The 27,513-nt window shown below is 60.0% G+C and overlaps 1 protein-coding gene across 34 annotated transcripts in view; it reads right to left on the bottom strand.

Annotated features, from left to right (window-relative positions):
* The window catches only part of MEF2D (myocyte enhancer factor 2D), a 54,831-nt gene extending 28,776 nt beyond the window's left edge, over positions 1–26,055 (bottom strand). For 14 of the 34 annotated variants that reach the window (XM_040652370.2, XM_040652379.2, XM_040652380.2 and 11 more), the window contains exon 1: positions 25,968–26,055. The gene's annotated coding sequence lies outside the window, so the exon portion shown is untranslated. Of the gene's footprint in view, positions 1–2,762; positions 3,034–11,247; positions 11,753–14,924; positions 14,999–15,660; positions 15,725–24,814; positions 25,636–25,967 lie in introns of those variants that run through there. The other 20 variants (XM_040652378.2, XM_025143415.3, XM_046903938.1 and 17 more) reach the window with 10 other exon arrangements.
* Positions 26,056–27,513: the final 1,458 nt, after the last annotated feature.

Genomic DNA, 27,513 nt, shown 5'->3' with positions numbered 1-27,513 from the left:
GAGAGGTGAAGGCCAATAGGAACCCTTCCCCCCCCCCCCCCCCCCCCCCCATAAATCCTAACGGAAAAGATCCGTGCAAGGACAAGCACGCTGAGGTTGCATTTGTTGATCGCCATTCATCCAAACTGCTGCGTGCATCCCCTCCCAGCCAAGCAGCGGTGCAACAGGGATGCTGCCAGGATCTGCTCCCCATCCCCACCCGCGTGAGCCCGTGCAGGAGCAGGCTGGGAGCCGCGAGGCTTTTGCATGCACAGAGAAAAGTGGGAGGAGGAAGAACTTTCTGCAAGGTTTCCTTTGCAGCTTTTCCCCTTGGAGGTGGCATTTCTGCAACGCGGCTGCCAACGCACCGTCCCCATCCTCAGCACCGAGCAGCAGCTCTGCACCCAGAGCAGGGGCAGCACGCTGATCCCCCCTCTGTGCTGCAGCACTTAGAGAAGGAAACCCTCCCCAGGGATGACAGCACATCGGCTGCCCAATCCTGAGAAGAACTCCTCAGCAGCAGCAGCAGCAATAAGTGCTGGAGAACAACGGGCCGTAAACCCAAGCCAAGCGAAAGGAAGAGTTATTTTAACCTTATTCATTTGGGGAACTTCTTCCCAGGATGTGGAAGAGCTTCACCACGCTTCCAAAGGGTTTGCAGATGAGCAAAGCCCAGCTCAGCCCTTCCTTGGGCACCAAACCACGTTTCCCTCCCCCGAGCTGCAAGCAAAGCCCAGGTGCACCAACACAGATCCCCTTCCCCGGGCCCTTTTCTCTCCTGGTGCTTCAGTTGAGGTTTTGGGGGGGGGGTGTTGGAGCACCCCCCACCCTTCCCCAATGTATTTTTAGAGCCAGGTATTCTTTCTGGCTTCCTGGCCAGGTGGCTGTTTCACAAAGCCCACCCCACAAAGCCTCCGCTTTCTGCTCAGCACCTGCAAAAAGGCACCCCACATCTCCATCCCCACCCCGGGACGAGCGGCCGACGTCCCCAGGCTGATACAACACCCCAGCACGTCACACTGGCAGGAGGGCAAAGCCCAACCCTTACGAGACAATGGAGAAACTCTGCAGCCCCAGCAAAAGGAATCATCCCACTCTGCTTCACCCCCCCACCACTCCAGCACCCTTCATGCGCTCCTCACAAGGATGACTCTCGCAGAGCAATTAACACACATGCCAATTAACTCCAAGCAGGTGCTGGTTAACTCTGTGCTGAGTAATTCAACTCTGGCTCCGAGTAAATTGCTTTAAATTGGGTAGACGAGGGAGGGAGCGGAGTTAGCAGTTTGCAAATAGGGGAAGGGATGAGAAGAAAAGGAGGCTCTCAGCTGGGAGATGTTTGCACAAAACAAGGAATTTGGGGGTGCTGAGTCCACAGCTCCAAGCGCTGGCAGGCAGAAAGCTGCTCTCCTCCAAGCCCTTATTTCTGGGTTCCTGACTGGCTATATACATTTATTCCCAATCTGTTTTACCTGTTGTTTTATGATTCCACCTTGGTGCTGCGTGAGCTCTTTTGCACCGTTCCAAACCTGCTCCCTTTCCCGTTGCACAGGCCCACGTTTCCCTGGGAGTGCACAGAGTGGCACTGGGAGCTTCACATCCACTTTCTGTGCCCGTTTGCTATTTTTAATGCCCTTTTATCGCATCTCCTTTTTGCTGCCTCCTCACCAAAGCCAGCCCCATACACCCCCCCCCCCTCCAAGCTGACACAACGAAGCTGTCCTCTCCTGCAGCCCCACCTGTGATATCAGCACAGCATCAGCTCCAATAAACCAAACGCTGATGGTGCAGCTGGAAAGGAAAGATCAAAACCTGCGGATCCCGAAGACTGAGAGAAAGGCAAACAAAGGCAGCAAACATATCCTTTCCAAACAACAACAAAGCGTTTCCACTTCAACTGCAGCTCCGTGTGGCTCTGCGCTTCCCAGTGTGTTTGTAGGCAACAGTGCAGAGCCCGTGGTGGCATGAAAAGGGACTGCAAAATTTGGAAGGCTTCGTGGAAAATAAAAGTGGTGCTGTTTGGGAGTCCAGATCTTAATTTTGATGCACCTGGGTTTAGCAAAGTCCTCCCTGAGCCGGTGCTGGGAAGAGGGCATGAGGGTGGGAAGATGGGAAGGCAGAGGGTTGGGAAGGAAGGAGAGGAAAAAAGGGGGAGAAGAAGGGGAGAAGAAGGGGAGAAGAAGGGGAAAAGAAGGGGAGAAGAAGGGGAGAAGAAGGGGAGAAGAAGGGGAGAAGGAAGGGGGAAGGAAGGGGGAAGGAAGGGGGAAAGAAGGGGAAAAAAGGGGGAGAAGAAGGGGGAAAGAAGGGGGAAAGAAGGGGGAAAGAAGGGGGAAAGAAGGGGGAAAGAAGGGGGAAAGAAGGGGAGAAGAAGGGGGAAAAAGGGGGAAAAAGGGGGAAAAAGGGGGAAAAAGGGGGAAAAAGGGGGAAAAAAGGGGGAAAAAGGGGGAAGAAGGGGGAGAAGAAGGGGGAGAAGAAGGGGGAGAAGAAGGGGGAGAAGAAGGGGGAGAAGAAGGGGGAGAAGAAGGGGGAGAAGAAGGGGGAGAAGAAGGGGAAAAAAGGGGGAGAAGAAGGGGAGAAGGGGGGGAGAAGAGGGGGAAAAGAAGGGGAGAAGGGGGGGGAAAGAAGGGGAGAAGAAGGGGAGAAGGGGAAAAGAAAAGCCCTCCCCTGCGAAGGTGCCAAAAGGACCTGCGCTGCTCATCGTGCGGAGGAGGTGGATGGGAGAACGGCTGAGAGCAGTGCAGAAAATCCTAAATTAAAGGGAGAGAGGCTGTGGCGTTTCCCACCTGCTGCAGTGCACGAGGAATGGAGGATTTGCTGCAAAGAGGCGACGCAGAGCTGTGCGTCCCGAACTAAATTCCCCTGGGTGGGTGCACAGCGATGCTCTGCGGGCACCCAGCACCAACCTGGCTGTCATAGTCGTCATTCCACCAGAAGGGATGCCGGGCCCGGGATCTGCAACACCAGCAGCACCTGCACACACTCAGGCTCTCTCCCATGGCCAAAATCCACTGCACAGCCAAGGTTCCCAACCCCACGGTGCCACACATCTGTCTCATCACAAGGGCTGGACTTCCTCCGCTCAAGGATACGGATCCAGCTCCGGTCACCTCTTGAACCTGACTGTTTAGCTCTAGTTCTTGCCTTCCTGTTTCCTTTCTCTCTGACGGCCAGGCCTGCCTGTTGTGACTTCACTGTTGTTTTTGACATATCCTCTGCACCGACACCAAGGGCTCTTCGTTTCCTCCTTGCCGCTTTTAGGACAGGCAGGATCAGCTTCCTCCCGCTGCGAGGAGGGTGGAAAACAGCCCCTCGATTCACTCAGCCGCAGCGCCCATGCTGCGGGGCACCGTCCTTCCTCTTCCTCCTGCACTGCCTCTGCTCTGCGCCCACTGTCACCACCCCACGCCGACCACTGCCCTCCCATCGCCCCTCCGCCCTCTCCATCGCTGTGCCATCGTCACCCCGCTGAGCCATCACAGCTCCACGCCCGCTGCAGCCACTGCCACCCCACCGAACCATCACATCCCAGCCAGGATGGCACCCGGGGGACGGTGACTGCAGGGACAGGGACATGCAGTGCCACGGGGAGGGACAGCAGCCACGGCTTTGGCACGGTGGATGACAGAGGCTGTCTGTGCCCAGCGAAGGGCTAGCTCACCCACTCGGCATTGTTTAGCACCTCTTTATCTCCAAACCGAGATCAAAACCACACAAACGCACTCGAGTCCCCTCCAGAGCTTCTATTCTGGTTTCAGGATGATGCTATCTGGGTTCCTTTGCAGAGCCTCCAGATGCACACGGGGGAGGGGAGAGGAAAGCGGCCAAAGCGCTCTGCTCTGCTGTGAACCCGGCTGGGATGCACAGCTGCACGGTTGGCCCCAGCCCTCCTGGGGACAGATCCTGCTCATGGAGCAGGTGCAGCAGCACAGGTCCCTGCAGCTGGCACCAGCTTTGCACAGCAAAGCTCTGAGCAATGCACTCCAGTGGGTACCTGGCTCCCACCGGGTGCATCCCACAGCCACAGGTACCACCACGGTACCAACACGGAAGACTCCAGAGAGCAGAATGTGGGCTGGATTCAGCCAAACCCCCGAGGAATTTGAAGGTAGAAATATTCCTGACCCAGATTCAGGCGTTCTCCGGAGGAAAGCAGATGCCAACTGCGCTGCCAGCTCTGCTGAGCTGTAACAAAACCACGGGTTGTGCCAAGATTGGCCGAGCCTGGGGAGAAAAGCACAGCCCCGCAGCAATGCTGGAGCACCGACACTCGCATGTTGTGCTGGGGGTGGGGGGAGGTTGAAAGGCTTTGGGGAGATCAGCAACCAGAGGGCTGCCGAGTGGAGGTGCCAGGCAGTACGTTGCTAAAGCGACCTGCAGAGCTGCCCACGCTGGGCTTCACGGCGACCCTGAGCAGCACTCTTGGTGGCAGCAGCATCCTCATTCAGGATCCAGTCCTGCTGGGAGCCACCAGGGAGGCACCCGGGGAGAGGACTTCCCATGGACATCCCACGCTCACCCCACGCAGCCACCAGCACAGCACTCCCCATCTCCCGCATGGGAGCATCCCATACCCACCCCACACACCACCACCACAGCACTGCCCATCTCCTCCAGGGGAGCATCCCATACCCACCCCACACACCACCACCACAGCACTGCCCATCTCCTGCAGGGGAGCATCCTATACCCACCCCACACACCACCACCACAGCACTGCCCATCTCCTGCAGGGGAGCATCCCATACCCACCCCACACACCACCACCACAGCACTGCCCATCTCCTGCACGGGAGCATCCCATACCCACCCCACGCACCACCACCACAGCGCTGCCCATCTCCTGCAGGGGAGCATCCCATACCCACCCCACACACCACCAGCACAGCGCTGCCCATCTCCTCCAGGGGAGCATCCCATACCCACCCCACGCACCACCACCACAGCGCTGCCCATCTCCTGCAGGGGAGCATCCCATACCCACCCCACACACCCACCACCACAGCACTGCCCATCTCCTGCAGGGGAGCATCCCATACCCACCCCACACACCCACCAGCACAGCACTGCCCATCTCCTGCATGGGAGCATCCCATACCCACCCCACACACCCACCACCACAGCACTGCCCATCTCCTGCACAGGAGCATCCCATACCCACCCCACACACCACCACCACAGCACTGCCCATCTCCTGCAGGGGAGCATCCCATACCCACCCCACGCACCACCACCACAGCACTGCCCATCTCCTGCAGGGGAGCATCCCATACCCACCCCACACACCCACCACCACAGCACTGCCCATCTCCCGCATGGGAGCATCCCATACCCACCCCACGCACCACCAGCACAGCACTGCCCATCTCCTGCAGGGGAGCATCCCATACCCACCCCACACACCCACCACCACAGCACTGCCCATCTCCTGCAGGGGAGCATCCCATACCCACCCCACGCACCAGCACAGCACTGCCCATCTCCTGCACGGGAGCATCCCATACCCACCCCACGCAGCCACCACCACAGCGCTGCCCATCTCCTGCAGGGGAGCATCCCATACCCACCCCACACACCCACCACAGCGCTGCCCATCTCCTGCAGGGGAGCATCCCAACACAACGAGGTCACCTCGCCTCTCCCCCCCCCCCACCCCCCAACCCCATAACCAGCCCCAGAGCTGGGATGATTTTTCCCCTGCACTAAGTACAGTTTTCTAAATGAAGGGAAGCAAGAGCCCATTATCCAGCTCTGTCGCCCACCCCCACGGCTCCCTGCAGGGCATGAAATAACCACCTGCCAGCTCCCCGGAGCCGCGCGCTGCGGCAATGATATCGCAGCTTCCCCTGTCACTATTGTCAGAGCAAAATTTAGATACCTGGTAATGAGGAGGTTTAATATGACAGATGAGAGGTTGACTCATTAAAAACGGGAGAGAAGGAGGGAGCTGAATTCGGGGATGGATCCTGTGCTCCCAGCCCAGATGGAAACGGGGAGGCTGTCAGATTGAACCCGTTGACAGCGGGAGCAAAAGCAAAAGCGGGGCCTGATGGCAAAACTCAGTGTGGGGCTACTGGGGAGGGAAGGGGATGGATGGGGGTGGAAAGGGAGGATGGCACTGTGGTTACGGTAAGCATCAGGCATATCCCCCCCCATGAGAGCGTCAGCCCCTTGCTAAGGGTAAGGCAGGGACCCGCAGCTCTGCTCCCACAGCTTGAAACACCCCAAAATGCACTGAGCCCCGAAGGGACAAAGGCTGCCTGCAGATCTCCCCACCCAGCACCACGGTGGGGCCCTGCAATGCAGCGGGAGGAGGGCAGATCACACCCAGAAGGAACGTTTGTCCTCCCCATCAGCAGAGCTGGGTTTCCCCCCAGCACTCTCCTGGCGGTGGGTTTCACCCAGGGGAACCTCCACAACCCCCATCCCACGCTGCTCATCCATCCCTTTGCATCCTGGACTGCTTCTACCCCCCCGACAAGCCTGCTCCTCGGCCACGCAGCTGGATGCTTTCCACCAAACGACGCCGTTTGGTTTGCTTTCTAATCAAGGGAACGAGGCCCACGTGCAGCCCTTTCCATAGGGAAGCACCAGCGCTGCAGCCTGCAACCGGAGAGCGCGGCCACAGTGGAAAAGCCCAAATCAAACCAAGGTGCAAGCGGCCGCATCGATGCCACTGCAGCATGTTTCCCATTAGCACAGCCACTCTGCCAGGGGCAGCTTTAACCCCATCCGTGCCCTCCTGTGAGGGCAGCGTACTCTGCACTTGTACAGCACGTTGCAAGGGGGGAGAACGGAACCGATTCCTAAAAAGATGTCCTCCCTCCTCCTCCCTGCAGGCTTTGCACCTAAGCTTTCACAGAAGTGGATATGAAAAGGATTACCAGCACTAACAGAAGTATTATCAGCTCTAACCCAGGCCCGTCCAGGATGACAGCAGCGCCGGCCTCAGAGCAGTAAAAACCCTACAGAAACTCAGGCCAGGATGGCTGAGGCTTCTTTTGCAACGGCTGCACCCGCCCCAAGATCCCCACACTGCAGAGGCAGCAGCAGCACATGTGGGCACAGCATCTCCCTCAGCACCTCTGCACTTAAGCATCCCTATACCTGAGCACCCCGCACCTGAGCATCCCTGCCCCTCCACATGTGCACAACCCTGCACCCGAGCAGCCCCACACCCGAGCACTCCTGCACCTGAGCACCCCTGCATCAGCACACCCCTGCCCCCGAGCAGCCCCACACCCGAGTGCTCCTGCACCTAAGCACCCATGCATCTGCACACCCCTGCACCCAAGCAGCCCCACACCCAAGTGCTCCTGCACCTAAGCACCCCTGCATCAGCACACCCCTGCCCCCGAGCAGCCCCACACCCGAGTGCTCCTGCACCTAAGCACCCCTGCATCTGCACACCCCTGCACCCGAGCATCCCTGCACCCTGCAGGGCACAGCTCCCGGCCACACGTCCATCCCCCTCCTCCACTTGGAGGAAACAAAGAGCCCCGCTCCCACCCTGCTCCCCAAGCTGCCGAAACGAGCAGGAGGGTGTTAAAACCCCAACGCTGACCTCAGAGGAACCACGGTAAACAAGCGAGTCAATAAGGTGGGCTGCTCCCTGCTCAGCTTCCTGTTTGCTTTTGCAGATCCTGCCGCAGGGCCGCAATGGGACGGCCACTGCTTGCCACCGGTCAGCAGCACAGGGCCACGTGGAGGGGGTGGGGGGTGGGGGGGGGGGCAAAGAAGCATCCTCCCCGTGCCCCACAGAATGCAGAGCATCCACAATGCCACGACGCACGCTCGGTGCCTGGGCTGGGTTTTATCCTTGTTCGATGCCGTGCTTGGGATCTGAGCGTGCTTGCTGCCTCCTCCCGTGTTTGTTTGATTTCAAGAGGAGGAAATCCCGGCTCTCCAAGCCTGCAGGTGAGCCACGTCCCTGCCGTGCCTCAGTTTCCCCCTTCCTGTGCAGCTGATCCCTTCTGCAACTCAACCACGGGCGCAAAGTGAAGCACAACCATAGCATAAATGTGCAGTGGAGCAATGGGGGCTCAGTGGAACCCCCCTCCCAAGCAGCAGGGCAGCAGCGGACAGGAGGGCTGCAATAGATAAGGCCTTCAAATGGAGCCCTGTGCTCTGGGGAGAGGGGTCCGGGCTGTCGTTTGGCTCCAAACCCTGCTTTTAATGGATAAGGGATGGAAAAGGGGAAATGCTAATTAAAAAAAATAAAATGAAATAACCCAGAAAGAAAAAAAATAATAATAAAGGAGGGGGGGGGGGGAGGGAGGAAAGCAGCCATGTGTTCAACAACAACGAAAACACAGGGAAAAGGGAGCCAGGGAGCGCGGAGAGGGGGCAACGAAAGGGAACCCAGTTGGGCTGGCAGGGTTTGAAGCAATTCCCGTGGTGAAAGAGGGAAAAAAAAAAGAAAAAGCAGCTGCTAATTTTATCTCTCCGGTGGAAAGAGTGAGTGGGGCTTCAAGGAGACGGGCTGGCTGCAGCCCGGCTGTGTCTGCGGGCGCTCCGGCGCGCGGCACGGTGGGATCCCGGCGTGCCCAGGTCTGCGTCGGAATGCAAACTCTGATGATTATAAAAAGAATGTGATGCAATGCCCAAGACGGCCAAGGAGCAGACAGAGTGACCTCAGGTCTTTTCCTTGTTGGAGGGAAAGCAGACTTCTGCTGCAAAAGCCCATAGAGAAAGGCAGGCTGGCACGGACCCTGCAGCTTTGCGCACGTGGTAATGGGCATGTGATTACCGAGCACGGCTGCGGGAGATGACACGGCCGTCTCCAGGACACGAAGGACTTGATTCAATTAAGGTCACAGCCCTCAGAAGAGCTCCTGCACCAGATGTGTTTGGTAGCACAGGCAGAGGGAGGCCAGGAACCCAAAGTGCCCCCTGAGCTGACCAAAACGCAGCGCTGGAACGGCACCGGCGCCGACTGCAATACGGCGAAGCCGTGCTCCTGTGCAGCCTATGGAGCTGCTCCAGATTCAGGGCAGCGGAGCAGGTCTCCAGAAGTCCTTGCTCGTGACCTTGCAGGGAAACCGCCGTCACTTCCCATCTCCAAGCCTCAAATAGATCACCCGCGCCCTGCCCTCCCCAGCACTAAAAAGCCATCACAAGGCAGCAAAGTGCTCGTCAGGCAGAGAGAAGAGCCCCCTCCTCCCAGCAGCTGGGGGCAGATTATTTTTAAAATCTTTCTCTATCTGCTATCGAAATCAATAGGAGGAATATCCATTACACGAAACCAAAGATCCCGCATCAAACAGGGCCGTGGAGCTGCCCCTACCACAAGTGCATTACAGACGGCGGAGATGAAAACATTTACTGTAAGAGCAATAAACAGGCAGAGAAGGTCAGGAAAGGGAGAACGCACCGAGACCTCGCTGAACCACAACGTCCCTATTCCTGGGGACAAAATAACAGCGTTATGGTCACAGGGCTCATCCACTCGGGGACGAGCCGTCCCCAGCCGCCCCGGTTTCCCTGCCTGGCCAATGCTCTGTGCCCATTTGCTGTTTGCTGCCTTGGGATGTGGGGAACGGCCACGGCTGCGCTGGTGCACGGGGATGCTTGGGAGCGGTCCTACCTGCAATGCAGACACCTGCAGCTTCAGCCACAGAGCATCGACCACGCTGCGAAAAAGGGGACCGGTCGTAAGCTGGAGGGAAGCGGGCAGCAAGCAGAGAGCCCAGGGTAAGCAGAGAGCCCAGGGTTGGGGTCTGTGCATTGAGCAGCCACAAGTGGGGCAGCCTCAAACCCCAGCTCGGAGCCCGCGCTGCGCTGCTGCCTGTAGGTGGGATGAAGCTCCAGGTGCAAACGTGCAGAGGCTCCAACACGACCAGCAGAACGGCACCGACACGCATGCTTTAAGCTGAGCCACTCGGGATGTCCATTTACCAGCACTGTCCCAGCACCAGAGAGCCATTAAGGGGAAACTGAGGCACGGAGATGGACCCCAAAGGCTCTGTGCGTCCGCTCCAAGCAGAGCTGCAGCCTCACCCAAGGGAGGAATTGCGCTCAGCTTTCCGGCATCCTCCATTCCGACCACAAAACAGCCTTCTGCTCCCACTGCCTCCCCTCCCACAGCCAGCTCACTTCCTGACATTACAAAATTCAGCCTGAACAAAGCTGGACCAGGGAGCACATGGCTGAGCCGGGGCCGAGGGGCACCTGATGAGGCCCTGCGGCGACGGTGCCCTCCAGCAGCTGTATGCATCTATCCCGTGCCTTCCATCAGCCTCAGGCACACCCCAGCTCTGCGATGGGAGAGCATTGAGGATGGGGAGCTCCAGCTTTACACTCCCTCTTGTACCTGCTCTAGTGGCCAGAGCAGCCTGCTGGTCAAACACAAGCCCCATCAATGACAGCCCTTGATTTCCCTGCACGAAAAAAGAGCCGTGCCCTTCACAGGGAGGGAGCAGGGCATGCAAGCCACAGGAGCTTCACCTTGCGCATCCAGGGCATGCAGCGGTGCAACCCGGCCTTCTGCTTTCAGCTGCCAAGCCAAGGCTTACGAGCTGCACCGTCAGAACGTAACTGCTGCAAACTGTTGGGCTGCAAGTGCTGCAAACCCCAGCATCAGCCACAGCAGGGAAGGGCGCGGGCGATGAGCACCAGCGGGACCACAGCACCCACAGCTGCACCAAAGCCCACCACCTGCACGGCTCCCGGCCCACCCGTGTCCGTGCAGAGCCTCCCCCTCCTTGCAGGGCATCGTGGAGCTGTGTCACTGCCCACGTGGGAGCAGGGTGGAGGATGTGTGAACGCATGGGCAGGGCTCGCACCCTAAGCGTGCAGCAGCAGCCAAGCATTCAGCCATGCACTGCCCAGCTAAGCCTGGACTGGTGCAGAAAAGCCACGGTGCACACAGAGCGTGCCGGAGGCAGAGATAACACCAGCGGCTGTTTATTTAAAGCAGCTGACATCACCTTCTCGCGGAGCAAATCAAAGTGAAAAAAAAAAAAGAAAGAACACAACAAAACAACAAGGGGAAGGAAAAGGGGGAGAGAGAGAGAGAAAGCAATCTTTTTTGTCCGGCGCTCGCCCAGAAATGCTGAGCAGACAAAAGAAAAAAAAAAGGCTGTTCCTGTTCGGAAGCCGGAGCTGCGGTTTCGCTCTGGATGGGCAGCACAGCCCCATGGCACAAAGTCTGTGTCCCCTCCTCAAAGCCCCACGGCCGGGTGGCTGGGACAGCTTCGCCGCAGGCTGCGAGATGCTCGGCCTCCTCGTTAGATCAATCAGGAGCCAATTAGCGGCAGAAAGCGAGCTTACCTCCGTAGCACCGCCATGGGAAAGCCCGGCTGCAGGGAGCTCCGCGCGTGGCAATGTGACCCCAGGGCCACCGCCAGCCCATGGCGACGTGGGGACACCGAGCGCTCGGGGGGCACGGTCCGTGCCAAGGGGAGGTGGAGGGGCCAAGACGGAGGCTCAGATTGCAGAGGGGAAGAGCTGCCCAACCACAATCCCTCCTTCCCCTTTCCACGTTTCCTCTAGCAACGGGTCCGGGGCCACAAAACATTAGGGTTCCAAACCCAAACTTCCCCCTGGGCTGAACCCTCTTCACCATCCCTCATCACGGCTAACAGAGCCGGCCCCAAACCATCCACCCACAAAACACAGAGGCTCCTCAGGTGCGTCCCTGCCTCGAGCCACCACTTCATTACGCCCGACGAGTTTGTTACCTCTCGGGCTCTTCATCCCGAGAGTGGGAAGGGAAAAGCCAGGAGGGCACGGGGGGCAGCGGGAGCTGCAGGTCCCCTGAGGCCCCAGGGCACACGGAGGGCTGATGGGGGCTGCGTGCGGGTGCAACCGTTGCAGCCGCTGAGTTTCGCTCTCGCTGGCCAAGTTCCCCCTTCGGTGCCGGAGATGCAGAAGCGAAACCTGCAGCTGGGTGGACGTGGGGGCGGGCAGAGGGCACCGGGCCGGCACCGGAGCACCGCGTCCCAACGGGATCGAGGGGTGTGGGGCAAGCGTGGGACGAGGGACGGGCACAAGGGGCTCCGGTGGGTCACAGCACTCCCGTCCCTGGGCACAGCTTCTGCGCGCACAGCGCTCAGCACAGCCTGCAATGACCCCCAGACCCCTTTGGGTGTGCTTGGTGGGGAAGGCGGATGGGCTTCTGCCCGCGTGCTGAGGCAGGGATGCCCGCAGCACCCAGCGTTCGCCCTTGCCCCGTGATGCCTCTGGTCACATTGCCACCTGCTGGCACCCATCTCAGAACCCAGCTCCCGAAAGCAGCAGCTCCGCACCGCGGCACCGGGTGCCAAGCAGAACACCGGGTGCCCCCATCCCATTGCAGCACCGAGGCTTCGTTTCCCAAACTCGTTTGGAACTCACAGAACTGCAGCGTTGCAGGGCTGAGGAACCCCCAGGGCAGCACTGGGTGCTGCGCAGTGCACAGATTGCAGGAGCTGCCACAAAGCCCCCTCCCAGCACGGGGGTCTCACAGCCCGCACCCACCACGGGAGCTGTGCATCCGCTCCACACGCACTTTGCACGGGAAGCAGCTGCTCACAGACGACGCAGGGAAAGCAACACAGTTTGTCTCTGCAGGGAGAAAAAGGAAGGGGAAGAGCGTCCATCCAGCGCTGCCCGCTGCAATAAGAGCTGCATCCACCCAGGCTGCTGAGCAGGGCAGGGGGCGCATCCTGGGGTACGGTGACAGCACCGGGGACCCCATCCACAGCACCCCAAACAAAGCAGAGCACTGCAGCGCGCACCCGTGCACATGGCACACCTCAGCGCCAACGCACTCCGCGCAACAGCACCAGGAATTGCCACGCAGACACCCGGCGCAGCTGAAGGAGGGCACCGACTCCGCGCTCCCCATATGGGAACGACCCTTTCTGATTGAATGAAAGCACCTCGAGGTTCTCGCGTGGCTTTGCCTGGGTCAGGGCAAGCACTCAGCCCTTCCCAGCACACGGCCGGCCACGTGCGCCTCGGCCGAGCACCCACTGACCCCGCAGCCGCCAGCACCCAGTCCAAACTCCACGGCCACTGGGCACAGAGCTGCAGCACACAGCGGAGGGAGGACAGGAGAAAACAGTGGGGGGGGGGGGGGGGGGGGGTTGAAGTGGGGACCAAGGCACCAGCTGGCCCTGCAAGGAGATGAACATCAGCCCCGGGGTGCCCAGAGGCAGAAGTGCAGATCCCAGCCCTCAAAATTGAAGGTCCGAAAGCATTGCAGAGGCAGAAGTGCACATCTCAGCCCTCAGAATTCCAGCCCTGAGCTCAAAAACCATCCCGGAGGCAGAAGTGCAGACCCCAGCCCCAAGTCCCAGGACGCAGCAGGGATGCAAGGACCCCCATTCACTCTGCAGGACGGAGACGGATCCCACCAAAGCTTCGCCACCTCCACCTCTTCCCATTCCACGAGCACGGCTCCCACCCCCCCACACACCCCCCAACCCCAAAACCCACTCCTTCCTCCTGCAGGGATCTGAGCGCTGCTTCCCCAGCGCTGCCGTCACTGCGCCCACGCACGGATTTTGGAGGAGGAGGGGGATTTTGTGGGCACCAATGGAGAAAGCAGAAGGTCTCTGCCATTCGGGCTCAGCGGGGATGCAGCTTTTCCCCTAAAACACGAACTTTGGGGTCCTGGCTGCTTAAAAGCATAAAAAAATCACCGCGTTTGGCTTTAAGATGGAGCGAGAGGGGGGAAAAAGGAAAAGAAAAGAAAATCGCCGCGGCTCAAAAGGTGATTGAAACGAATGGGAACGTTTTGCTTTTCCATCTGACCCCCCCCCCCGGGTCCCCTCAGCTCCCAATGCTTTCTCACAGTTACTGCACAGAGGAGCAACAGAAGAGAGAGCGTGGAAACTTTTTCGGAGGGGATTTTGCTCTCTGGGTCACCAAGAAGGGATTTTTGCCTTTTAAAAATACTCTTTTCGCTTTGAGTTCTCCGGGCTCGGCCCCTTCCTTCTGCTCCTGCTCGCATCGCATTCTTTTCTATGGGGGCGGCGGGGGGGGGGGGGGGGGGACGCGATGCGGCTGCTCCCCTGCATGGAAACTGCGCTGCAGCTCCACGAGAACAGAACTCCATTGGAGCAGAAGGTTTCACGGCGCCCATCTCCGTGCATTACAGCACACAGAAGGGCTGCGTTTGCTGCGTGCCCACCTGGAAATGGCATTGCTTTCCCAGCCCCGTCTCCATGCGCTCCTTCAGCAAAGCCACCCCCTCCTCCCAGGAGGGCGCAGGGCAGGGGGTCGGGCTGCTGCAGCACAGCACGAAGGGACCCTCAGGTTGGGCTTTTGCTGCCGGGCACTTTGAGGCTTTTTGTTTGTATTTTTAGGCTCATTTTTTATCAACTGAGCGTCAGAAGGGGCCAAGGACACGCAGCCCAGCACCTCCCATGGCAGAGGGCAGGAGGAAAGCAGCAGCGTTCAGCCCCCAAATCCACATTCCACAGCAAAAAAGGCATCAAGAGGGCAAAAAAGATCCCACCGAACATTTATTCTGGGGGGAAAAAAAAGGCAGGAACCCCTTCCCTCTCAGTGGCCACAATGGTTTTCATTTTCAACCAGATAAAGCTGAGCCTATCTCCAAGCACCGGCTCATCCTTTCCGTGCTTGCTTCCTGGTTTGCACGCACACGTGGGCATGCGTGGGTGTGCAAGGCTTTGCTTTGCTTCTCGCGACCGCCCTGCAGACCGGGGCACCGACGCAGAGCTGGGCCAAACGCCTGCACGGCCCTAAGCCCTAGCAGGATAACGAGCTCACAATGAGAGCCTAATGAAGGATTAGCAAAATGCACTTTCAAGAGACGAAGGCTGCAGGCGCAGCAGCCGCTTCGCCCCTCCATCTGCATCCCAGCTGCAGAGCGACGCTCCGCTCCCATGCGTGCCGAGAGCTGCACTTCCACCAAAGCCCTCAGCTCCCATTTGGGGCAACTAATTAACAAGGCAACCTCGGCCTGAACGCAAACGGAGCTCAGAGTCAGCCCTCACCTCGCAGAGCTCGGCGCGGCGCGTGCGGAAAGGTCGGGATGCTGCTCCATCCAAAAAGCAACAACGGCTCCGTTCTAAAACAGAAAGCAACACGGTTGGGGCTGCTCCTTCTTTTGCGGGCTGCAGGATTCCTAACCCCCCACCCCCTTCCCCATTACCCACACATGCTGGGAACCCTCTGCCGCTCGATGCTCGCCCAAAAGCAGCAGCCCAGCGTGGCACTGTGTGGGCGCTGAGCCCCAGGGCACCCTGAAAACCCACCCCGAATTGCAGCCGAAGCTTAATAAGACCGAAGGGATGCGACCAAGATCTGCAGCAGAGCCCACGGAACGGAGCAGATGAAGACGTCTGGAGCGAATCCAGATGTTTACCAGTGACGCAGGCGGAGGTATAAACAATGATCTGCGAGGAATTCTCTTTGCAGGCATCTCGCCCTTATCAGATCAGATCTTGCAGTGACACGGCCCCGTTCCCCTCCCTGCCCCTGAAGTCTTGAGAAAACCAGCCGTAAAATGAGAAATAAATCCATCCCCGGGTCCGGCCACGCCGTCCCATCCGTCGCTGGGATGCTGCATCCATCCCAGCTTTGAGACCCGGTGCCACACGGGGTTCTCATGGTGGCGATTTGGAGCTCGGCATCACCCGAGCTGAACCCCCACTGAGGCCGGGAGGGGGGTCAATGCAGCCCCCACCCACTGCCCCCCTCCAGCACAGCCCCCAAAATGGAGGAACTTACAGAAGGAATCATCCACCCGGCTCCACCGGGCTGCTCGTCCCCACCGCTGGGAAAGCCTAAAAACCTTTAATAAGCAAAATATACATATGTATATATATGCATATATACATACATACATAAAATACATCCCCTCCCGTTTTATTCCCCCCCACCCCTTCCCCAAGATTGCGAAACCAAGAGGGCAGCCAGGGCTCGGAGCTGCAGCATTTCTGAGTTCCTACGGAGTCTGGGCTTCCTGCCACCAGCAACAGCGGCTCTGGGGGTGTGGAAAAAGGGAGGAAAGGGAAAAAAAAAAAGGAAGAAAAAAAAAAACCCACCACACTCCTGTTTATTTTGGGGGATGAGAGAGCAAACTTGCAATGCACAAAGCACCGGGGGGAGGGAGGGGGGAATAGGGAGCGCGGCTCTGGGTTCCTAGAAGCCAATGCATGCTTTGCAATGGGACTCGTGCTGGAAAACTGGGGGGGTTTGGGGGGGACTGCAGCCACATTGACCCTCAGATGCTCTTCTCCTGCTTGGAAGGGCGGCTGCTGACCTCATGCCCCCAGGTCACAGCACCCCAGGGTGCTGAGGGGGGCACCCATGGGTGGCTCTGCCCCGGCGCGGCCACGGAAATGACAGGGGATGGGAAGAGCGGCCTGACCCAGATTCCCCTCCAGCCTGATCCCTCACTGAAGTCATAATCCTCAGAAGGCTTCTGGGCCTTTTTTTTTTCTTTTTTTTTTTAAATACATCCCTGTGAGTTGCCACGGAAACGGCGGCGATGCCATAATTTCAGCGTTACAGACTTCAGTGTGAGAACAGTCGGGAGGAGAAGGCTGAAAAATGCAGACGAGCCACGTTGGGGAACCTACGGAGGGGAAAAGTAAAACACAAGCAGCACCCAAAGCAGCACCCAAAGCAGCACCCAAAGCAGCACCCAAAGCAGCACCCAAAGCAGCACCCAAAGCAGCACCCAAAGCAGCACCCAAAGCAGCACCCAAAGCAGCACCCAAAGCAGCACCCAAAGCAGCACCCAAAGCAGCACCCAAAGCAGCACCCGGGCTTCATCAAGCAGCCAGGAGGGCGATGAGGTCCTCCCAACCCATTGGGTTTGCTGTGCTCCCACTGCTCCGTGTCGCTCTGCGCACATCGGGGTCGCGGGTGGGATCCCATCCCAATGGGATTCGGGGTGGAAGCGCACACAGCTGCTGCTCCCTGCTTCCAGGGATGCTGATGGGTGCTCCCAGCTCTGATCCCAAGGACCTCCTGGGCTGGTGGGGGTGAGCTGGAGGGTGCTGGGATGACCCTGGAGCAGCAAATGCTGCTGCTGCTGCACAGGAATGAAGCAAATCCCACCAGCACGCACGACAAAGCAGCTCCCTTCCTGCACCCCTTCCCAACCCACGGCGATGCGAAATTGCCAAGAAGTCACACAAATCAAAATAAGATGGCAGACAAACAGCTCTGTGCAAACACTGCCTAACGGGCCGTGACCCACGAGCAGGTCCCAGGGGGGGAGCCAGAAAGCCCCAGGGACCCACAGGGTGCACAGAGCACTGGGCCCCCACTTTGGAAAAATCCCGGTGTGTCAATGCCAGGATGCGACCCTGGTGCAGGGCACGGCACCCTGTAACACCCTGGTGCAGGGCACGGCACCCTGCAACACCCTACAACACCACAGTGCATGGCACCCCGCATCACCCTGCTGCACGGCATGGCACCTGCAAAACCCTACAACACCCTGGTGCACAGCAACCTGCATCACAGTATGGCACCCTACAACACCCTGGTGCATGGCATCCTGCATCACAGCATGGCACCCTACAACACCCTGGTGCACGGCACCCTGCATCACAGCATGGCACCCTACAACACCCTGGTGCACGGCACCCCGCATCACCTTGCTGCATGGCACGGCACCCTGCAACACCCTACAACACCCTGCTGCATGGCAACCCGCATCACAGCATGGCACCCTACAACACCTGGTGCACGGCACCCTGCATCACGGCATGGCACCCTACAACACCCTACAACACCCTGGTGCATGGCACCCTACAACACCCCGGTGCACAGCACCCTGCATCACAGCATGGCACCCTACAACACCCTGGTGCACGGCACCCCACATCACAGCATGGCACCCTACAACACCCTGGTACACAGCACCCTGCATCACCCTGCTGCACGGCATGGCACCCTGCAAAACCCTACAACACCATGGTGCACGGCACCCTGCATCACAGCATGGCACCCTACAACACCCTACAACACCCTGGTACACAGCATCCTGCATCACAGCATGGCACCCTACAACACCCTACAACACCCTGGTGCACGGCACCCTGCAGCACGGCATGGCACCCTACAACACCCTACAACACCCTGCTGCATGGCACCCCGCATCACAGCATGGCACCCTACAACACCCGGGTGCACGGCACCCTGCATCACAGCATGGCACCCTACAACACCCTGGTACACATCACCCTGCATCATCACCCTGCTGCACAGCATGGCACCCTGCAAAACCCTACAACACCCTGCTGCACGGCACCCCGCATCACAGCATGGCACCCTACAACACCCTGGTGCACGGCACCCTACAACACCCCTGGTGCACGGCATCCTGCATCACAGCATGGCACCCTATAACACCCTGGTGCACGGCACCCTGCATCACCCTGCTGCACAGCATGGCACCCTACAACACCCTACAACACCCTGGTGCACAGCATCCTGCATCACAGCATGGCACCCTACAACACCCCTGGTGCACAGCACCCTGCATCACGGCATGGCACCCTACAACACCATAGTGCATGGCACCCTGCATCACCTTGCTGCACGGCATGGCACTCTGCAACACCCTACAACACCCTGGTGCATGGCAAACCGCATCACAGCATGGCACCCTACAACACCCTACAACACCCTGGTACACAGCATCCTGCATCACAGCATGGCACCCTACAACACCCTACAACACCCTGGTGCACGGCACCCTGCATCATGGCATGGCACCCTACAACACCCTACAACACCCTGGTGCATGGCACCCTACATCACAGCATGGCACCCTACAACACCCCTGGTGCACAGCACCCTGCATCACAGCATGGCACCCTACAACACCCTGGTACACATCACCCTGCATCATCACCCTGCTGCACAGCATGGCACCCTGCAAAACCCTACAACACCCTGCTGCACGGCACCCCGCATCACAGCATGGCACCCTACAACACCCTGGTGCACGGCACCCTACAACACCCTGGTGCACGGCACCCTACAACACAGCATGGCACCCTATAACACCCTGGTGCACGGCACCCTGCATCACCCTGGTGCATGGCGTGGCACCCTGCAATACTCTGCTCCTGCAACACCCCGGTTCATACGTGGCACCTCCTGGCGCATGGCACCCTGCAACACTCAGGAGCAAGGCGCGGCACCCTGAAGCGCTCTGCTCCTGGTGCAGAGTTCTAGGCTGGGAGCAGAGCTGCAGAAGGGTGCACACAACCCCTCAGAGCATTCGGTCCCCAAACAGGAACCAAACCCCAAAGCCCTCACATCCAACCTAAGCAGCTCCAGAGCCACCAGAATTCCTTTCCGCAGCGCCCCGAGCTCCGTGTTAACCATGGCAGTATTCATCCGAGCAAAACTCAAAATAAATCTGCGTTTGCATGACAAAAAAAAAGCCCCCCATTCCCCCTGTACGTGTGCATAGGATCACAGTGTGGGTGTGTGAAATGCAGCCCCGCTCCCTCCTCTACCAAAGCCCCCAAAGGTCACACGAGTGGACGCACAGCTTGAAGGGATGAGGGGAGAACATCCCCGAGCGTGGGCAGCTCCTCTGCCCTTCATACCTATACAAGTGGGGCTCTTCTGACGGAGCAGCCCACTGCACCCCCGAGCCATGCATGGAATCCTGGGGCTGTTGGCCACAGGGATGGAGAGGAGCAGAGCGCGGCCAATGCTTTCTGCTTCCGACCTCACTCGCAGCGCTCTGTTTCAGCCTGTGGCTCTTTGCTCCCAGAGCCAACGTTGCCAATGGGGGCCGTGGAGCCATCCGAGCGCCCCTCCCTCTCTGACTCCTTGCAGTGCCCCAGCGATGCCATTTTGGGCACAAAGCCCCCCCTGGGAATTCCACAGCGCCCGATGCAACGGCGACGCAGCGCGGTGCAGAATCACAGAGCCACACGAGGTTGGAAGAGAGCCTCCAACACCATCGAATCCAACCACCAACCCAATCTCTGGGTCCCACCGCTGCATCGCATCCCTCAGTGCCGCAACAGAGAAGGAAGTGATTGTGGTTATAAACCATTGCTCCCCATATCCCAGTCCATCCCGGGACGGAATCCACGCCGCTCCACGCGCAACCACCGCTGAGAAAACCCAACGCACCGACTGCACCAGCACGGGGTGGGGGTCTGCTTGCAAAGCACTGCACATGGGGGTGACCTCAGCATCCCCCCCACGCAGACCCCGGTGCCACGCAGCACGCATGGAGCGCATGCCAAGCCCCGCCGCACCAACACCGCCCTGAAGACAGATGCCTCTCTCTCCCCCCTGCAGTAAAATGCCAGTTCTATCGAGAGGCTTGCTGAAGGGAGCAAGAAGCAGCATACCAGCCACCAGCTGCTGCAGGAAGAGCCTTGGCTGCCTTCGCAACCAGGATCTTGCTCCGACCATTTGTTCTGCTTCTATTTTAGCAAACGCGAGGGCTCGGAGCCGCGCAGCTCCCGGCTGCCTTCTGCACAGGGATGGGGGTATTTTGGAACAAGAGAGCAGAGAGGTGCAGTGCATGGAGGGGAGGGAGGGGGGGGGGGCAGGGGCTGCTCGGTGACTGAGCAGAGCGCAGGAGATGGGCAGCCCTGCAGCCCCGCTCACACTGCATTGCCCAAAGGCAGAACCTGAAGCGGGTGAGGCTCCAGCTGCCAAATTGGGGTCCGCAGGAGGGCACAGTGCTGCGCCCACTGCTGCCCACCAGCAACGCAGAGCGAGTTTTGCTGCAAGACACCAAAGCACCGCGCATGGGTCGGTCGCTATCCAAATCAACTCTCCTCTAGCACACGCTTCTCTCAAGGGCAGGAATCCCTCTTCAAGAAGCCCTGCTGCATTCTGGGCAGGACGAGGCCGCTCGGAGGCTGTCATGATGTGGAGGCTGTGGAAGTTCCAACCACAGCCCCACATCGTTCCCATTCCACTCCTCCCCCCACCAGCCATGCATTGCCATGGGTGCAGGACCGGACCGCACTCACAAAACCAGAGCGTCGTCGGGGCGGAAGAACGCATCCGTTTGGTGATTTTGCTTTTTTTCTTCCTTTTGTTTTCCTTCCTCCATCAGTGGGAACAACGGATTTCTCAACGAGCCCTCCTCTGCCAACCCCACACGTCTTTACCTCACCGGTGGAACGCCCTCCATGAGGGCTCCATGTCTGCTTTGTGAAGAACACCACTCAGAACGATCCCCGCTGTCCCCAGCAGCGTTCCCAGCTATTTGTTTCTGCAGCGCCTCACGATTTTGCCCTGAAACCTTCCAATGATGGGTGGAGAGGGGGAACCCAAACGAAAAAGCCACTTGAAAAAGAATACAAAGCCAGATTTACACCTTAAAGAAGTCAAGAAAAAAAAGTGATGGTCTGAAATGATGGAGGAAAAACCAAAAACCAAAATCGCTTTGTTCCAAAAGGCGCCCGTGATTAAAAAGGGAGATGGAAAGATTCAGGTGGGGTTATTTGTGAGCCCAACGGGAACAGATGACTGCACCTACTGCCCCTTATCACCCCACTCATCCTTATTGCCCATACTGCTCCACTCTGCCCCTACTGATCCCTACTGCCCCACTCTGCCCCACTGATCCTTATTGTCCGTACTGCCCCACTCTGCCCCTACTGATCCACTCTGCCACACTGATCCTTACTGCCCACACTGATCCACTCTGCCCCTATTGCTCCACTCTGCCCCACTGATTCTTACTGCCCATACTGATCCACTCTGCCCCTATTGCTCCACTCTGCCCCATTGATCCTTATTGCCCCTATTGCTCCGCTCCATCCCACAGCTCTTATTGCCCCACTCTGCCCCTATTGCTCCTTGTTGTCCCTACTGCCCCACTCTGCCTATATTGCTCCTCATTGCCCCTACTGATCCTCACTACCCCTATTGCTCCTCATTGCCCCTACTGATCCTCACTACCCCTATTGCTCCTCATTGCCCCTACTGATCCTCACTACCCCTATTGCTCCTCATTGCCCCTACTGATCCTCACTACCCCTATTGCTCCTCATTGCCCCTACTGATCCTCACTACCCCTATTGCTCCTTATTGCCCCTACTGATCCTCACTACCCCTATTGCTCCTCACTGCCCCTACTGATCCTCACTACCCCTATTGCTCCTCATTGCCCCTACTGATCCTCACTACCCCTATTGCTCCTCATTGCCCCTACTGATCCTCACTACCCCTATTGCTCCTCGTTGCCCCTACTGATCCTCACTACCCCTATTGCTCCTCATTGCCCCTACTGATCCTCACTACCCCTATTGCTCCTCATTGCCCCTACTGATCCTCACTACCCCTATTGCTCCTCATTGCCCCTACTGATCCTCACTACCCCTATTGCTCCTTATTGCCCCCACTGATCCTCACTACCCCTATTGCTCCTTATTGCCCCCACTGATCCTCACTACCCCTATTGCTCCTTATTGCCCCTACTGATCCACTCTGACCCGATTGCTCCTCATTGCCCCTACTGATCCTCACTACCCCTATTGCTCCTCATTGCCCCTACTGCCCCACTCTCCCTCTACTGATCCTGACGACCCCTACAGCTCCACTGCCCCATTGCTCCTTATTGCCCCCATGGCCCCTTACACCCCCAGCGCTGGGGCACCCCCACGCAGCTGAGCGGTACCCAGCGCTGCCCTCCGGCTCAAAGGTGAGCGCTGTTCAACGAAAGCAAAGAGAGCTGGGAACGTGGAGCGCTGCGCAACCCGGAGACGGCGATGCTCCGCAGCACCGAGGAGCTCGAGGAAAACCAGCATTTAATTGCATGTTGCAACGACAACACGTGCACTGCTCAACACGCAGCTGAGCAGCGGCACAGGGCCGGCGGCTCCAACGGCTCCGGGCGCACACAGACCCCCCTCAGCCCCACTGGGAAAGGTGCAAAACGGAATGAGTTTGCACGGGGAGCCCCCCCCGGCACCCCCACAGCTTTGCAAAGAGAAAGCAAAGCTGCGGAACGAATCCCCGCGGAGCGCTTCTCCACGAGCACCGCAAACCTTCGCCCCACGCCGGCGCTTTCGGCGTCGAAGCGCTGCGTTCCTCCCGGGCCTTTTCTTTTTATTCCCCCCCCTCCACGTGGTGGGGAGCGACACCGGGAGCGAGGGCAGGAGAAAGGAGAAACGAGAGAAGAACCGCCAGCAAACAGAGGCGAAGCGCGAGATGAAAAGCGACAGCTCTGCGAAGGCAGCGGTTGCCGGCAGGCAGGCGGCTTGATCCATCTTGAAAGCAAAAGCAAACTGCTGCTCAGCCGAGGCGCAGGGAGAACCTCGAGGTCCTTCCGGCGTTTGCCTGAGCTCTGATCAAACAAAATGATTAACGAATTTCAGCCCCCGATTGAAAGTTCCGCTAACGAGAAGAGGAAAAGGTAGGGGAACCTGAGAGGCGCGGCACAAGGAAGGAGAGAGCAAAACGGCACCGGGGGGGGGCGCGAGGGGCTGAGCCCCCTTTGGAACAGTGTTGGGGGTGGGGGGGGGAGCATAGGGGACCCACCCGACCTGTGGCACCCGGTCATCATCCCTGCCCTGCAGTGACTCACTGCAGCCACGCGCTGCTCAGGGTAGGGCCACCACCTGCCACCCCATCACCTCTGTGCCACGGCCGGCTCAGCCCCTGGGAACTGCACAACAGCCACACAGCCCCCGGGGTTGGAGAGCACACGGATGGGACGGTGCCGGGGTGAGGCACGGAGGTATTTTTAGCTCCCCTTGCAGATGGGGAAGTCCGGCACAGCCTGTGAGCTCGGGGCATCCACGTCAGCTCGGCGCATCTCGGGTACGGTGGGGGTTTAAGGGACGCCCTGAGGCGCTGCACGGCACCGCCATGCCCTGTTTGGGGATGGACAGCACACAGCTCCTTCCAGCCGGACACAGAGCAGCACAAAACATCACAGCAAAGCTATGGGACGTGGGCGGCGTTGCACATCAGGTCTCTGCCGTCCGTGGGTGCGCTCCGGCCACAGAGCGAGGCAGAAAGGAGCAAACTTCCCAGCGCTGAACGCTCGCGGGTTTAAATAGATGGCAAAGGGCCATCTGGGTGGCACGGCCGTCCCCATGTCATCCCACAGCCCCAGGTGAGCACCAGGAGCATTACCCCCACGTGCCACGCACACCCGCGGCGGGCTGAGGATGCCAGGTCACACTCCTGCTCCCCATCCGACACTTCGGGCTTTGTTTCTCCTTTGCACAAAGATGCTTTGACGCGGCCCCGGCAGCACAGAGGGACCTCGGTGTGGCTGTGCTTTATGACCATATTTAGGCTCCTTTACTATCGCCGGAGTTGCAGGAAAAAAAAGGGGCCGGGGCGCAAATGAGAATCGGACCCCACTTGTTTCACTTGGCAGAGCCCCCGTTAGGCCAGGCCGGCACCGCACGTCCCCACCCTGCCCGGCGCTGGGACACAGCCAGCAGCGAGGAGGGGACACCGACCCCAGCACAGCACCGAGGGCCGTCCCAAGGTCACGCAGTGACAAAGCCCAGCTCACCAAGAGCCCAAGCCGGACCGAGCTCGGGCCGCAGGGCGGAACCCACGTGCCCCATATGCCTCAACCCCACTCGATCGCTGCGTCCTTCTGCCCCATGCCAGCGGTGCCACCGAAATCGGAGCCCCGTGTTCCCCGAGCAGAGCCACCCCGGGGACACAGAGCACCTGCTTGAAGCCCGGCACAAGTGTGGGATGCCTCAGCCCCGGCGAAAGCACGACAACTGCAGGAGCTGAAGGGCACAGGGAGGGGAGGGAGAGCCGCCGGGCGCTTCCAGAGGTCCGTGACCTTCAGAAGCCCCCAATGGGGGGGGAAAGGGGGGAAGCGTGGCTGCCCGGGGTACCCGCAGGGTGAGGCTGTGGGCAGCAGGGAAGGCAAGGAAATATTGAGAACGGAGCTTACCTGCACCCGAAGTGCTGCTCCTCGCCTGGAGGAGGGGGAGTGGGAGGGTGGCAGCGTGCTGGGGGTGGGACAGCCCCGTCCCTTGGGTGGCGGAGAATGGGCAGCACGAAAAGCCACGCGGGTTGATGGGGGGGGGGTGGGGGGGGAAGGGGGCAGCTGTGGGGCTGACCGGGAGGGAGGGGGCTGCGGGGATTGGCAGCAACCGGGGGAGAAGGGAGGAAGGGAGGAAGGGCCCCCTCGGAGCAGTGGGGAAAAAACGAGGAGGGAAGCGCCGGCTGCGCGAGGTGAAAATTTAAAACGCAATAATAAAACGAAAGACGAAATGGAACGCAAGAACGAAGCCGAGGAACGAGCTGGGGAAGGCAAGAAGACCGTCGGGCAGCGGCCGCCTCGGGCCGCCCCGAGCCACGCAGCGCTCCGCGGCGGGGGCACCGCCGGGCTCGGGCCGCTGTCCAACGGCGGTGGCGACGCGGGACCCCCCCTCACCACCCCCACTCCCCCCAGGAGGGGCCGCGGGAACAAACAATCGCAGCTGTCAGCCCCACGGCGGCAGCCGGCCAAGGCAGCGGAGCCGCACCGCTCGCTTCACCCTAAAGCTGCTCTTGCCAATCAACCCCCCCCCCCCCCCAACACCCCGCACGCAGCGCCCATAGGGGATACATAGGGGATACATAGGGGATACCCCCTCCCCCCCATCAGCCCTTTCTCACCTGTCCCCGCAACGCCGGGCACCTCTTCCCCTTCTTCTTCCCCTTCCTCCCTCTCCCTCCGTCACCTCTGCACCATTTTGGTGACGGTTTGTTTTGAAGCGGCGGAGGGGGGGATGGTTGGGGTGGGGGGGTTGGAGGGAGGATGTGCTCTCCGCCCCCACCGCGGCGGGGTTCGGCTCTGGGGGTGGGGAAGGGGGAGGAGGGGGGGGGGGGGGGTTGGGTTGAGTTGGGGAGGGGTGTGGGGGGGGGCATCGCTAAAAACACGGCGGCTCGGCCTTTCTCGGAAGTAAACACCGCGGAGACGTTAAGAAAAAAAAAATAATAATACGTGCGTCTGTCTGTATTTACGATACGGCTGGGAAAAATAAGCTAAAAAGCAGGACGGGGGGGGTGAGGGGGGGGGGGGGGGGGGGGGGGGAAGCGAGCCGAGCGCTGAGACCCACCTCGGGAGGAGAGGAGCGCGGGGGGCCTTCGCGGAGCCGCCTGCGGGGGATGCGGCGCTGCCGGCGGAGAGCGACCATCGCCGGGGCCGGCCCAGCCCCAGCCGCAGCCACAGCCCCGGCCACAGCGTCAGGACGCGGCGCAGACGGGAGCCAATGGCCGCGGAGGCGCGGAGGAAGCGAAGCGCGGGGGGGAAGGAGGTGCGGGAACGGCCCGGCCGAGCGCTGCCGCCCCGCAGCCCCTCCTAACGCCGCCCCGGGACGCGGTGCTCGGCGGGTGGGTGGGTGGGTGGGCGCACGGAGGGCGGTGGTTGGCGGCCGATGTGATTGAGGCGGAGGTGTGCCCACCCCCCTCCCCTTCCCGTCACCCCCCCCCACTACCACCACCACCACCACCACCACCACCAGGTGCTGATGTGCTGAGTGCTGCTATGGGTTCGGCCGTGCACCGCCGTGCTTTCCCTCACGCTGTGGGTCTGGAAGCTGCGTGCCCGGCTCCGGATGTCACTGTCACGCTCAGGACGTTGCGCCCCAGCGTGCAATGCAGGCCAGAGGGAATCTCTGCTGTTGGGGTGCAGATGGGGTCGGCAGGTGCGCCCAGGGGTGCGAGCGCCATGTGGACAGGCTGGGGCTCAGCGTGGGGGCTGCGGGTTGGAGGCTTCACTGTGCAAAGGGGGGGTCGCTGTCCCGAGGATGCTCGTATGGTGGTGGGTGTCTTCGTGCCGGAGAGGGCAGGGAAAATGCCCGGCGAGGTGATGTGGGGCTGCGCCCTGTGGCAGCCCGGTGCCCCATAGGATAGAGATGCTGAGGCGGCGATGGTTGTGCGCATTCATGAGGCCACGCTCCCAGAAGTGGGGAGTGGAGGTGGGCGCATCCCAGCCCTGCTTGGCTGCAACGATGGATGCGCTCAGCATTCCCTTCAGCACCGATTAACCGTCACCCGCAGACCCCCAACCCTCCCCACCCCCAGCTGCCCCACTACCCAAAAACCTGGGTGCCACAGGTGTGGGGTGCCGGCAGTGCTGGGGATGCTGTGGGTCCCCAGCTGCCCCACTACCCAAAAATCTGGGCGCCACGGGCGTGGGGTGCCAGCAGTTCTGGGGATGCTGTGGGTCCCCAGCTGCCCCACTGCCCAAAAATCTGGGTGCCACGGGTGTGGGGTGCCGGCAGTGCTGGGGATGCTGTGGGTCCCAGCGCTTCACCCCGCACCCATCCCAGGAGGAGATGCGGTGACTCAGCCAAGGGGGACGAGTGGCACGGAGTGGGGGGGGATGGAGGGGAGGTTTTGCAACGCGCTGGGTGTGGGAGGAGGCTCCACGCGCGGGGAAAGGCGGCAGCGGGTTATGTAACGTGGGGCCGTGCTGCAAGGGTGAAGCTGGGAAATGCAGCTCAGGGTGGGGACGGCCCCATCCGTGCTGGTGGATTGGGAGTCCTATGGGGGGGGGGACACCGCCGGCACGGCCGCAGCAGAGTGATGCTGTACAGCAGCGCGTGGCCCTGCAGCTTTTCTTGCGCCCTCCAAACCCAGATGCGAGTTGGTGAGGTTGCT

The sequence above is a fragment of the Gallus gallus genome, chromosome 25 (assembly GCF_016699485.2).
Source record: "Gallus gallus isolate bGalGal1 chromosome 25, bGalGal1.mat.broiler.GRCg7b, whole genome shotgun sequence".
Taxonomy (NCBI): Eukaryota; Metazoa; Chordata; class Aves; order Galliformes; family Phasianidae; genus Gallus; species Gallus gallus.
The sequence above is the reverse complement of the archived record's forward strand: the minus strand, read 5'-3'. Positions and strand labels throughout refer to the sequence as shown.